The sequence below is a fragment of the Bidens hawaiensis genome, unplaced genomic scaffold (genome assembly GCF_021521415.1).
Source record: "Bidens hawaiensis isolate Kalapana, Puna unplaced genomic scaffold, B.hawaiensis_p1.1 tig00071838_1, whole genome shotgun sequence".
Taxonomy (NCBI): domain Eukaryota; kingdom Viridiplantae; phylum Streptophyta; class Magnoliopsida; order Asterales; family Asteraceae; genus Bidens; species Bidens hawaiensis.
In genome coordinates, this window is record NW_027502565.1 from 1 (window position 1) to 14,723 (window position 14,723).

General features: G+C 44.2%; 1 pseudogene; it reads right to left on the minus strand.

Annotated features, from left to right (window-relative positions):
* Positions 1 to 13,676: 13,676 nt before the first annotated feature.
* LOC143605882 (protein LIGHT-DEPENDENT SHORT HYPOCOTYLS 10 pseudogene) lies at positions 13,677 to 14,289 on the minus strand (annotated as a pseudogene).
* Between the last annotated feature and the right edge of the window lie 434 nt (positions 14,290 to 14,723).

Consider the following 14,723-nt stretch of genomic DNA (forward strand, 5'->3'; position numbering starts at 1 on the left):
CGTGGCTCTTTCTAATAATATAATAATAAAAACTAATAATAATATCTCACCCCCAACCCATGTATGTCTTCTTCATCGTCTCCCCCACCCAACCACCCCCTTAATACACACCGTCATCGCCACGGCTACCACTGTACAACTCCTCACGTTGATCATCACTTCCAACTCCATTGGTGTTCAAAGGAAGATTCTACCAACTCCAATTGAGTCGGCCTTTAAGTTCCAAATCTTGTTTTCTTGAACATTGATTGAGCACCGATTGAGCAACCAAAAGCATGAGGAGTTGTACGATGGTGTAGGTGTCTAGGAGGAGTTGTACGGTGGTGGCGGTCTTTGGGGTAGCTCCTCAGCGTGATGGTGGTGGTCGTGTGTATTGAGATGGTGGTTGGGTGGGGGAGACGATGAAAAATACAAACATGGGTTGGGGTGATCGAGATATTATTATTATTATTATTATTATTATTATTATTATTATTATTATTGTTATTATTAGAAAGAACCACGTCTGTAAGAACAATGCCATGTTAGTAAGAATAAGGCCACGTCAACAAAAAACTAACGGAGTTGTGATCTGTTAAGTTCGGGAGTGTCATAAACAAACTGAGTGAAAGTTAAGAGTGGTGGGTAACAAATCAAAAATTAGGAGTGGTATTAACCAACAGGTGAAATTTAAGAGTATTAAAAACAATGTTTCTACTAATTAATAGAAAACAATTCAAGTTAAAACCAAGTTCTAGTTATTTATTTATTTACTTATCTCATTTTTAGTTATTTGTCCTGCTTTTTCACCCTTTTTCAGATTGTCATTGGTTCAAATACGAGTTGATAATATGATTAATATGCCACACATAAGCAGGGCCGGCTTCGAAACGACAAAAAAAATTTAGGGCCAAAGACGAATATTTTTTTAGGTCTTAAGTAAAGAAGCATTTTGTTGGGTTTAAACAATTTAATTATAAATTAGCTTATTTGATTATGATTTAAGTTGTTTAAAAAACTTTTGTATAAAAATGAGCTTAAAATTGTCTCAAATAAGACTATAACCCACAACCTTTTGGTTAGATGACATACCCCTTTACCATTAGACCAAGCTAGTAGTTATGTAATTTTGTTGAAACATTGATTATACACATGTTTTTGATAAAAATAAATATAAACTTTTTTTTGAAAAAAAAATAAGTTCGAGCCTAGCGGGGTGTCGGGCCTGTGACCGTCGACTACCTTGCCATGCCTCAAAAACGGCCCTGCAAATAAGGAATTGTGTATAACATGCATAACTATTCCTATATTCTATTTATGTTTGTCAAAATTATTTGATCTCTTTTATTGATACTTCCAGATTCTAATTTTCTTTCTTTTAAACAAAGTTAAATTCTAAACATTTTTTTTCCACCACAATGTTTAAAACCTAGCCTACTCTTAGAGGATTCCTTTTGCCAACATTTTGGTTTCACAAAGTCAAAGGCACTTTCAATAGAGATTCTAGGTTAAAATGCAAATTTTCTGCATTTGCATCAAATATAAAAAAGAATGTAGAAAGAAACATGTATGCACACATATTGATATATACATGAATAAAGTATGAGATTATGGGAGGCAATTAGGATATAAGTAGGAAATGATGTCCTCTCCGGTCTCCGTTTATTGAATGAATTTCAGGAATCCAATGGTACTACAAGTGGGCCTCATTTTTCACATCATTAAATATGCCCATTGAATATAATTATGCATATGGAATGAGTTTAAACGAAAATAGTTAAATGATTAAAAATCAAATTTTATATTTCACACGCGCGCATACATATATAGTAACGATTCATTAAAATAGTTTAGGTAGAACTGGTAAAGAGCAAATATGGAAGTGACGTATGAGTAAAAAGTAAATATAGAAAATAATAGAAGAGAGAGGAGAAAGAAAAAGACATGTTAATTTAGGTTGTGTTTGTTTTTGATTAAAACATCTGTAGGAGGGGTGATGTCTGCAGGCGCGCAGACATCACCCATGAAGACTGTTTGTTTTTTTTTAAGATAAGATCTGAAATCAGCTTCTTTTATCTTAAAAAAGAAGCTAAAAATTATTGCTTCACACATCTTCACCCTACCTGCTCTCCTGCTGCCTCCTCTCCAACCATCCAAAAACAACAATAAGCATCCCATAAACTCCGGCCAGATATGATTCACCTCCGTCATCGCCTCCGGCAACTTCATCGTCGCAAAAATCCTCATCACCCCACCGGAAAACTCAGCACTAGCCTCCGGCACTTCAAACGCAATCTTCCCTTCAACAATTGACGAGTAGGAGCTAATATTATACGTCTTCACCGTCATCGATCCGTTGGAACCCTTGAACGCGATAAACGATTGAGCCCCCGCCATTCCGGTCCCGATGGGATTAATCGCCCATGCCACCCATCCATTTCGAATCCGGTGTACAACGGTGAGGAAAACGGGAGAAAGAGTAGGGTCGCCGGAAATACGCCGTTTGAGACGCCGGACACGTCGCCGTCACGGTTGGAGACGGAGGAGACGTCTTCTGGCGACGACGAAGACGTTTGTGGCGGTGGTGATTCGAATAGTAACAATGGAGTTTCTTCTACATCGTCTTCTGGAACTCCTTGTACTTCCCTTTCTTGGTGATATTAATGAATTAATAAATAATTTATTAATTAATGTGTTTGTATTTTCAGTTTATGCAGACAGTGTTAACTTATAAAAACAAACAGTCTTATTTTTTCAGCTTACAGAGCTTCAACCACATCTTCAGCTGCAGACATAAAAACAGATGAAATCAGCTTACAGACATTTTATGTCTGCAAAAACAAACAGCACCTTAGTCTCTAATCTATTGATCATATTAAAATTTCCTTTTCATAATATCGTACATTAATTATCAGTCATTAACAAATATTTTAGTTATTCGTAGTACCAGTATAACACATACAAATGAGTAGTTTTCTATAGTTTAAAACCCATTTTTATAATCAACAAGAATGCAAACATATAGTAGTTAGACAATATACATGGATATAAATTGACTAATCTTTAATTTCTTAGATATATATGTTATGAATTATATATCCTCTTATTAATTAAATATATATCACCAGTGCTCTAGAGAATCAGTGAAGAAACACTACCCGGACCCCGGGCAGATTACGGGTAACCTGGGGGTTATATAGATGTTTCCCACGAGGGGTTAGACCCGGCAAAGATGGTTCTTCTGATAACCTGCAAAACAGACCGTGAGCTCGTCACTGAGAAGGGGGGGTTCCTCCTTGTGACCACCCTCCGGCGTGAGAATCAGACTAGATTGCTCTTTAAATATAAATGTATATTAAGAGATTGCTAGAGCAGATATCAGGTATAATATGATGATAATATGATAAGATGAGATGGTCATACCATTTGGGGTATTTATAGCCGAAGGTAGGTTTCCAAGGAGGTGTGGCCGGCTGAATAGTATTCCTGTTCTACCAACTGTGGCCTACGCACGTGCCCTGCTGGTAGTTGGTGGGTAGGCAGCGGCTGACATTGACCAGGCCTGCTGTGTACTATTCCTTTTCCACCAACTGCCGGCTATGCACGTGGTATGACAGGAGTTGGTGAGTAGGCAGCGGCTAATAGTGACATACAGTACAAGAGCATGCTGCTCGCCATACTGTTGTCAATAAGCTGTCGTATCTTTAGTCAGATCTTTTGCCCATACCTCGTCAGGTACAGTACAGAAGATCTTCCCGTATCGTACGGACTGGCTTTTGGGCGGGAGTATTCCCCCTCCCGCCTTTGTGCGGGATTGTTCCCGGCTTTGCTCATTCCTTCAGGTGACAACTGAGTGATTGAGAGCTAAGTGCCTTGTGCGTGTAGCCTTGCTGCGCGGGTGGCCTTCCCTGATGGCTTGTATCCGCAGCTGCGGGAACAGGCAGAGTACTTCACCATTGGGAGGCATTTCCTGCGGGAACAGCTTGCGTACTGCGCGTAAGGACGTCACGTCTCTGAGCATGGTGGGTCCTGCGGATCCAGTTGGTTTCTGCGCAGACGTCCCTCTTCAAGGTGAGTCTTGCGGGTCCAACTGGGCTCTGCTGGGACCTACCTCTTCAAGTCCCCCCAGTCCAATGTTCTTCTCATGAATGTTTAATAAAGTGAGGTGAACTTTTGGACTTAAGCAAAGGGTTTAGTTTTAAGGTTTTCCATGGGGATTCTTCCCACGGAAGTCCTTGTCACTTGCAGAAATTCCCGACTTTCCTGCTTGATCTTTGGGTATGATGCGGGTAGGTCTGTAACCTCCTCGCAAGTCAGGAGCGTTGAGTCCCACTTGTGTGGATTCTCCATGAGGTTTTGGTAGTTTTGAACATAGTGATCAATTATGTTAAAACCACCAATTCCATCCTGGAGCTTCAAACAATGTAGTTCTCGACGTTCCCGCTATGCGGGGATGTTATTTCCGTTTCCGCAAGCATTGCCCAGAAGATCCTTCTTGGTTTCAATTCCCTGCGGAGCGCTAGGTATGTGAAGGGTTTTGCCTTGACACTGTACCCGCGCTCGTCTTATGGTTACTTTACTTCCAAGGTATTCCTGGCGTCAATTCCCTGCGGGTGCTAGTTATGTGAAGGGTTTTGCCTTAACACTGTACCCGCACCCGTCTTATAGTTACTTGGTTGCCAAGGTATTCCTGGCGTCAATTCCCTGCGGGTGCTAGGTATGTGAAGGGTTTTGCCTTAACACTGTACCCGCACCCGTCTTATAGTTACTTGGTTGCCGAGGTATTCTTGGCTTCAATTCCCTGCAGGTGCTAAGTATGTGAAGGGTTTTGCCTTAACACTGTACCCGCACCCGTCTTATGGTTACTTGGTTGCCAAGGTAAGGGGTATTTTCCCGCTTACTTTTGAATCTTTTTGAATTTTGAAATTCGAAGAGTTGGTGAAAGGATAAGAACAGTCCAAACCTCTGAAACGTCGTGCGACGGTTTCTTCTGACTGTGTCAGGACGTGCAGGAAGTTATGGTGACGTGACAGTACCTGGTCATTCCAGACGCTTTTTCAGGCGCGTGGGCGCGATTTTTCGGGCGCGTGGCCGCGAAATTAATGATACGCGTCCTTTCAACAGCTGTTGCCAGCTTGCTTTTTGCCACGTGTCATAGTTTCATTGCACCTTCGATTTCTCTCTCTTCCACATTAAATTCATCGCATTAATTGCGATTAGTATATAAAGGGGGAGAGGGTTCTTTGTAATCCACACTTTCACTTTTCTCTTCATCTTCAAAACGATTTCCGGCGAATACTCACCTTTCACTCGAGCATTCTCTTGAAATCGTTTTCTTCTTTCATCTGCAAGATGTCTTCACGTGATCTCGAATCTACAGCCCAAGAGGCTGGGGTGTTTGCCGATGACAAGAGTACTGCTGGCGAGTGCCAGTGTGCTCTGCCTGTCGATCTGTATCAGTACATCGTCAGGAAGTTCATGCTCGAGTCTCTCGAGCCTGAGTTTCCTGAACCCCACCAGACGGTGTATGATGCCCCCAGAGGCAAGATCGGGGTATATGCTGCATTCTTTGTCTATGGGAATCTTAGGTTCCCGTTGACAAAGTTTGTGTACCGTGTCCTAGAGAGGCACGGTGTACACCTGACCGAGGTGCACCCGATGGCGATCGCGAAGATTCGCCACTTCGAGTGGGTGTGCCGGATTCTGGGCATTGAGCCCTATGTCGACCGCCTGATGACCTTCTACTCTTGGAGGTGCATCCAGGGGTGGTATACGTTGATAACCCGGATCAAGGGTTTGAAGATTAGCGCAACCGAGCGCAGTCTTCGCTCATGGAAGCGGGAGTTCTTCTTCATCTCCGCTCGCGCCATCCCCCTTGCCATGAAGTTCAAGAATGGGCAAGCACTTCCCAGCCTTCACGCCTCCAACTACCAGGAGGCGGAATGGTTCTCGAAGATATCCCGTGTCCAATCTCCGGTTTACCGGTTTGCGGAGTCCGGGATGGTGATGCTCGGGATGAGCCGGGTGTGGAAGGATGCGGATGCGCAAAAGATCCTAATCGTCATTGAATACGGTTCGAACTCTGTTCCTTATGGTATGCTCTGTTTCTTTTTGTTGATTTAGAATCTCTTCTAACTTCTTTCCTGTTTATTTCAGAGGGGAACGACTTGCAGTCGCTCCTGTATCCGCGGGAGGCTGACAGTCCCGCTCGGATGGGTACTCGCGCTCTAGACGAGAACGAGTTGCCCATCCTAGAACAAACGGTGGATCGGTTCGTGGAGGTCTACCCGTTAGGCCACGAGATCCTGAGCGCCAGGCGGCCAGGTAAGGCGATATTCAACCCTCGACCCCTCAATGTTGAAACCTCTGCTGGAATTCCTCTAATCTTATGTTCTGATGAGGAATCCGCAGATGGTCCTCCGTTGGTGCGGAAGAAGAAGGCTGCCGGCGGGAAGGGGAAGGAGAAGGTGGCCTCCACTGCCGATCCGGTGCCTCGGTCTGACTCAGAGGCCGAGAGCGAGGAGGTGGCGGGGAATCCGGGTGGTGATAGGACCACTGCTCCGGAGGCTGCGACTGTCACCTCCGGAGTGCCCCGGATGACGACGGTGAGCGGCGCCAAAAGGCCGGCTCCATCGGGTTCGTCCCCGCCTGTCCGCACTTTCAGGCTCAAGAAAACCCGTAAGTACAAACTTTATTTTTAACTTCATAGCTTAATATCATTAACACTTATCTTCTTTGTGCAGGCGTGGATGTTGACGCATTCCAGGGTGGAGCGCAGAGGAGTACCCCTCCGCCCATGACGGTAGGCTTGGTCAGCCTACCTGAGGCGACGACCCAGGCGGCTGCGCCTGCGCCTGCTTCCGCTGGTTCAGTTGCTCACTCCGTTGAGCCGACTGTTCCAGATGTGATGACATCACCGCCGGCTGTCAGTGCCATTTTTACCGCATCTTTCACTGAGCCGGCGGTTACTTTTGCTGCGGATTCCGCAGCGGCGACCGCGGCGGCTTTTAACATGCCTCCTCCGTCATCGGCAACGACGGCCGATCCTTCAGGTATGCATGGGGCTTATCGCCAACCTCTGCCTCCTTCCCATCTGCCTGACCTCTTGGATGGATTTCCCTTGGGTTCAGGTGATGGGTTTGGCGGTTATCGGCATGTTATTGACCCTACAGGTGCGTAGGGTTCTTTTGGCCTATTTTATATATTTTTTTATCATCTTTTCCTAACTGCGTTTTGTTTTTTGCAGTGTCGGATTCCAATGAAGTGTATGTTCCACGATGGAACATCCGCCGAGGAACAACCCGTCGCACACCTGTGGAGTGCGTGGAGTGGGCTCGTCACGCAGCTCCCAGTGGTGCGTTGGGGGAAGCCATGGCTAGCTACCAGGAGGGTAGGCTAACCAATGAGCTTCGGGTTCTCCTGGCCCGGATGCAGCCGCGCGTCGAGCTGCTTTGCCGTGAAAACGACAAGTTAAAAGCAGCTCGCATTAAAGAAGTAGCTCAGGCGCGGGCTGTCCGGGAAGAGAATAGGAGGCTCTCCGCGGCTGCTGCGGAGAAGGAGAAGGCGTTCAAGGCCCTTGAAGTTGAGGTTCAGGCCCGTCTCGAGGCCTGTTCCAAGGCTGCCCAAGCTGTTAATGAACAGCTTCGGCTGGCTAAGGAAACTGCTAGGAACGCAACTGAACGGGCCACCAAGGCTGAAGCTGTTGCTGAGACTCTACGCGTGGAGAATGAAGAGCTTAAAGCCAAATTAGAGGCTCTCCAGCAGGCTCATGATGCCTTGGCGATGGAAGACGCCAAAAAGCTCCAAGAGATCTTGGACCAGAGGGGGGTGCTTGACCACACTGAGCGGAAGCTAAAGGGCGTCGAAGAGGCTGCGGCTAAAGAAGTGTTGCTTGCCAACCTCAACAAGAGTGAAGCCGAACGCGCCCGTAACGAAGCTCAAGCTGCCCTCCAGGAGGCTCTGGTTGCCAAGGAATGGCTTTTTCGAGATGCGTTGTCTCAGGTATGTTTAGCTTCATGTCTTCACGCTTTTCTTTGTAAATAGAAAAGGTTTTGATACTTGTATATTTTCTTTTTTGTAGGTTGTGCATCGAGTCTTCACGGAGACGTCTTATGACGATGCTATGAGCGCAGCCCTCAACGCTTCTCATGAGGATGGGGAAAAGGCTGGCTTCCTGCTTGGTCTAGGGTTCGTTGAGAAAGGCATCCCGCCTTCCAACTTCCCTTTATTTGATGTAGATACTGAAGCTGTATACGACCAAGCAGTGAATCAGTATGCCGCCTTCCCGCATCCGGTGGTGGAGAAGGTAAACGAAGTTGCTGCTGCTGATGATGGGCTAGCTATCCTTAAAGCTTTCCTTGAACTGCCACGCTCTACTGATGGTGCTGGTCCAAGTGGAAGTGGCCCTGAAGCTTGATCCTGAAGATCCCTTCCCACTGCTAGGATAGATTTAGCTTGTATAGATTTATATTCTTGTAGGCGCGTAGTTACCCGGCCATTCTTGTAATGAATATTATGAAATATAAATCTGTGCGGTTAAGACCGCTATTTTCACTGGATTCCTTGCTTTATAAACGTTATATGACTTGCATACTTTAGTTTAAATTAGCAATTTTCCAAGTGTTTAGAATAAGTTAACCTTTGAACGTGGTAGATAATAGGTTGAAGTTTTGCTTCCTCTTTCGTGATTGTGCGGGTAGGACCGTCACTTGCACTTAGTAGGATGGCTAAACTTTACCTACATCTGACCTGCGTGGAGGTTTTCCTCATCTTTTTTGAAATTTCTAAGTGTTTAGAATAAGTTAACCTTTGAACGTGGTAGATAATAGGTTGAAGTTTTGCTTCCTCTTTCATGATTGTGCGGGTAGGACCGTCACTTGCACTTAGTAGGATGGCTAAACTTTAACCTACATCTAACCTGCGTGTAGGTTTTCCTCATCCTTTTGTTAGAAATTCTTTGTTTTGAATAAGTTAACCGTTCGACGCGCGGTTGTCAATAGGTTCGGTTTCCTCTCATGATTTGTGCGGTTAGGACCGGCACTTTCATTTAGTTGACCAAAGTTTACCTATGACTGACCTGCGTGAAGGTTTGCCGTTTTTTGGGTTTATGCGGGTTTTGCCGCCTTCCCCACGCAACGACTTTCCACGTAATTATGCGGTGAAAACCGGCATATCCGTGTTGAATAAATTAACCGTTCGACGCGCGGTTGTTAATAGGTTAGTGTTCAGTTTCCTCTCATGATTCATGCGGATAGACCGGCACTTTCATTTAGTGGGATGACTGAACTTTACCCTTCAACTAACCTGCGTGAAGGTTTGCCATTTTTTGGGTTTATGCGGGTTTTGCCGCCTTCCCCACGCAACGACTTTCCACGTAATTATGCGGTGAAAACCGGCATATCCGTGTTGAATAAATTAACCGTTCGACGCGCGGTTGTTAATAGGTTAGTGTTCAGTTTCCTCTATCATGATTCATGCGGATAGACCGGCACTTTCATTTAGTGGGATGACTGAACTTTACCCTTCAACTAACCTGCGTGAAGGTTTGCCGTTTTTTGGGTTTATGCGGGTTTTGCCGCCTTCCCCACGCAACGACTTTCCACGTAATTATGCGGTGAAAACCGGCATATCCGTGTTGAAAGTTCATAAAGTAAATGTAAAATCATCAGCGTCGATGTTCTAAGGAGAATCATTTCCATTAGAAGTGGCTCTGGGCCTTTTCTTTACAAATTTGGAATTGATCTACATGCAAACTGTGCAATTGAGCTCCCTTCAATGTTGTTGGGATGGGAGTGCCATCGAGCCGATATGCACCTGGTTCGGGATCTCGTTCTTTACGCAACATGTAGTCTCCACATTGAAGCTGCAATTTTATTCGTGTTTTCCCCAGCTGGGGTTCTACACGCATCAGCCTGCTCAGCGTTCATTGCGCCACGAGGTGCGCGAGCGTCCCATCTCTGACAAATGCTTCGACCATGCCCTTAACGTCTGTGCATTCTTCAGTGTTGTGGCCTTTTGTCATGTGAAAGTCACAGTATTTGCTCCGATCAGCATTGGGACGATGTCGGATTATTGGAGCCTTTGGCCATGGGAGCTCCTCAGTGGCGAATATCTCGGTGACGCTTTTGGTGAGTGGCGTCCATCTGGAGTTCTGGTTTGACCGTACGTTATCCCTTCCGCCTAACCGAAGTTGCAAGCCGGATGAGGTGTCAAAGTTTACCCTTGACTGCCAAATGCCTAGCTTCCGCTTTTTGTTTAATCGGGCGGTAAGGACGTTGTCTTCTCTTGTTTTCTGGGTGTAGAGGTTTGTGCTCTGTGGGAGATCTCTACCCAGTTGCTTCTCCGTTTCCGCAAAGCGTTTAGCTGCTGTCATGATGGCATCCCATGTGGATGGCATGCCATCTTTACCCGTTAAGGTGCGGATGAGCTCTGGGTCGTTCGCGCCCTGGATGAAAGCAGCGCGAACAAGATCTTCGCTGATATTACCCAGACTTAGCTTCTTTGAGTTGAAGCGAGTGATGAAGTCTAGCAAAGATTCATCTTCCTCTCGAATGCATTTGAGGATTGTCCATTGCTCCTCGGTATACTTTCTTTGCTGGCTGAAGTGTTGGCTAAACTTCTGTTGGAAGTCTGCCCAGTCGTAGATGTGGTGGACCGGTAGACGATCGAACCACGCTCTAGCTGCCCCAACAAGCGTCATTTGGAACATGTAACACCACGTAGGTTCCGTCCAACTACTGACGGTTGCCCCCGCTATGAACCTGTTCAAATGATCATCTGGATCAGATATACCATCGTAAGTGCCGATGTTGGACATCTGTTTGGCACTTTTCGGGACGATTGCTTCCGCAATGTCCCTTGCAAATTTGGACGTTCCCGCATTTGCAGCAGTTGGTGTAAATGTTTTCGAGAAGTCACGTGGATTTCCACCTGTGTTTTTTGGTTTGAAGGCTTCTCCAAAACGCCTTCTCGGTTGGGAGTCCGTTTCCTTACGCTTCTCTTTTGCCCTATGGCGAGGGTTCGCGTCGGTGTCGGATTCCTCCGATTCATCGTCCAAGTATTCTTCGAATTCGTCAGCCTGTTGGACGGAACGCAAGCGTTCGTCCAACTCAGCTTGGAATTCCTTCTGACGTGCCTCCGCCCATGCCTTAACTTCATCGAGTGTTTGGGGGGGGGGGGAGTCTTGTTCGTTTCTCTAACTGGGTATCGGTGAATCCCAGTGAGCGATTATTTACTGCACTTGCCCCAGCTTGGGTAACTGGGGTAGTGTTCGTAAAATTTACTTCACTTGCCCCGGCTTGGGTAACCGGGGTAGTGTTTGTAAAGACTGTGTAGTCGCCGGTATTCCCCCCAGTAGCTGGGGTTGTGGTTACCGGAGTTTCTTTAACCATCTTTCCAGAAGTTTGAAAAAACTGAAAAGAAATAAAGTTCTAGCTTTTATGCATGGATGGCGCCAATGAAGAAACACTAACCGGACCCCGGGCAGATTACGGGTAACCTGGGGGTTAGATAGATGTTTCCCACGAGGGGTTAGACCCGGCAAAGATGGTTCTTCTGATAACCTGCAAAACAGACCGTGAGCTCGTCACTGAGAGGGGGGGGGGGGTTCCTCCTTGTGACCACCCTCCGGCGTGAGAATCAGACTAGATTGCTCTTTAAATATAAATGTATATTAAGAGATTGCTAGAGCAGATATCAGGTATAATATGATGATAATATGATAAGATGAGATGGTCATACCATTTGGGGTATTTATAGCCGAAGGTAGGTTTCCAAGGAGGTGTGGCCGGCTGAATAGTATTCCTGTTCTACCAACTGTGGCCTACGCACGTGCCCTGCTGGTAGTTGGTGGGTAGGCAGCGGCTGACATTGACCAGGCCTGCTGTGTACTATTCCTTTTCCACCAACTGCCGGCTATGCACGTGGTATGACAGGAGTTGGTGAGTAGGCAGCGGCTAATAGTGACATACAGTATAAGAGCATGCTGCTCGCCATACTGTTGTCAATAAGCTGTCGTATCTTTAGTCAGATCTTTTGCCCATACCTCGTCAGGTACAGTACAGAAGATCTTCCCGTATCGTACGGACTGGCTTTTGGGCGGGAGTATTCCCCCTCCCGCCTTTGTGCGGGATTGTTCCCGGCTTTGCTCATTCCTTCAGGTGACAACAGAGTGATTGAGAGCTAAGTGCCTTGTGCGTGTAGCCTTGCTGCGCGGGTGGCCTTCCCTGATAGCTTGTATCCGCAGCTGCGGGAACAGGCAGAGTACTTCACCATTGGGAGGCATTTCCTGCGGGAACAGCTTGGGTACTGCGCGTAAGGACGTCACGTCTCTGAGCATGGTGGGTCCTGCGGATCCAGTTGGTTTCTGCGCAGACGTCCCTCTTCAAGGTGAGTCTTGCGGGTCCAACTGGGCTCTGCTGGGACCTACCTCTTCAATCAGGAATTTAGCATCAATGGAGTTCGAGCATATGTGTCCACTCATTAATGGAAGTATTGACATATTTTGACAGCATCAAACCTTGTATTACCAAGACCACCTGAAATTAAATTATTAATTGTATTATCATGTTTAAAAAGATATTATATATTATGCATAGAAAAATTTTGAAAATTAGAAAATTGAACTAAATATTAGTAAATAATCAGCCAAAAGAAACAAAGAAAGAGTGTGAAACTAGTTATTTGAATCCATAGATTTGTTTTTTCTGAACGACTATTTAAATTATTGACGGACTATTGACCCACATATAATTATTATATTAAACCTATGAACATGCATGTAAAACACTTAAATGCCCGTACCTAACGAATCAAATAGCAATGAACAAGTTGATGATCCGCCAATAAGAATTAATCTTTTGCTAATTAAATTGCTTCGCCTCATTGCATAGTTTTACTTATTTTTTTTCATAACATTCTAATATAAACAAGAACACTCATTTTATCAAAAATTATATCATCAATCATACATTGATCTTTTTTTTTGTTTAAACATTGAATTCAAACACCTTCATCTAACAAATTGCCTTCGCAGGTACTTAACACGATAAAGGATCGTTGATTTTGTTGATGATCAAAACATAGAGTTAGCCTTCACATACATCAAAAAGTTTAGATTTTTAACTAAGCTTACATATATAATACAAAAAAAAAAAAAAAAAATAGTTACGAATGCTGCAATCCCTTGTTCATATTCAAGTATGTGTTTATGCATTAATAATTAGTGATAAAATAATTAGCTAATTTGTTTCACATAGGTAATTTTACCAAAACCTGATGACCACTCCATGTATAGTGCAGAATCCCAAAAGAGACATCACTAGCTAATCAAAATAGTAATTAATAAAGGATAATTTTTTGAAACAAAATAAATAATATTCAAAAATTTAATGTAATATATGCTTTCAAAAATTATTATTATTTTTATCTATTTAGGAAGGAACCAGTTATGTGCAGATTGAGAGTTAGTGAAGTGGTGCTCCATGCAAATTAGGGTTTCTAAAATCTATGCAGTATGCTAGGGTTTGCTTTTCCCACAAATAAGAGATTGCTTTTTGGATTGCAAATCTTAGGTTTGTCATATACGCAACTATGTTCTGTTAATCTTTATGAAAAACCCTTTTATTAAACTCATATATCCAAATAAATCTAAACTGATCTACGGTTTTTAGATTACCTGTTTCTTGAAGAAGAATAGATCATGATTTTTGCATCGGTAAACTTGATGTTTCTTTGTTTGCCTTAAGTATAGCCGTATAGGAGCATTTCTCTTCTTCTTTTTCTTCTTGTAAGGTATCCCTCTTGCTTTCGCTTGTGAGTCACGAATTTCTCACAAATAAATCCTTATTGCGCCGCTAGCAAAAGGGTTCATTTCTGGCAATCCACCATTTTCTTCATAAGCTGCCCGTAGGCGCCCAATCAGTGCGTCGAGGCTACCCCAAGCTTGCCTAAGTGGGCAAGTACATGGGCCAGCTGGATCAGGGTTACCAAAGAAACCACACCCTTGTAAGTGCAACTTAGTCTTTCCAAATTGGTCTAGGTACCGAAGAAAATCTAGTACATGATTGTAGTTACAGTGGGGCAAATCCACAGGTGGTCTTTGGTTCTTTAAGTACTGCCCAAAAGTGTTCCAATCACGTCGCTTATGTGACTCATATCGGCTAAGTTGTGCTGGTGCTAGTGGTGGTTGTTGTGAACCAAAGGGTATATTTAGGCCTCCATCACTCCTTGATGAACCTTCACCTATTTCTGATCTCCCCTTAAAATTCTGATCACTAGACATGAGATAATTTAAGCAAGTGATCAATTTTTATTGGGAAATACAGATAGTTGGTTTTCAGAGAACCAAAATAGGCATTTAAAGATGTTGTATAATTGAAGAGAGATAAGAAATGAAAATTAGTGGCGGATCCAGGAATTTTTTCGGGTGGTGCACTACTTATAGATAATTCAATTTCATAGAGTCGGGTATAAAATAGTTTCGGGTTGGTTTGAGGTTCGGGTCGGTTCGATGGCAAAGTTCATTACACAATAAGAATACAATAAAATAATAAAAGACCTCTAAGTAGATTTGTGCGTCTAATTTCATTTTTTTGACTTGGGTGATAAGATGAAATTGGTTGCCTTTCGAAAGGATCCCAAGGAAGATCATCCAAATTTATTTTTGACGGTTTACTACTTGAAGATGATGATCTAAGGTTCGATGGTTCATAAAACTAAGAAACTAACAAATTAAACTAAATTTA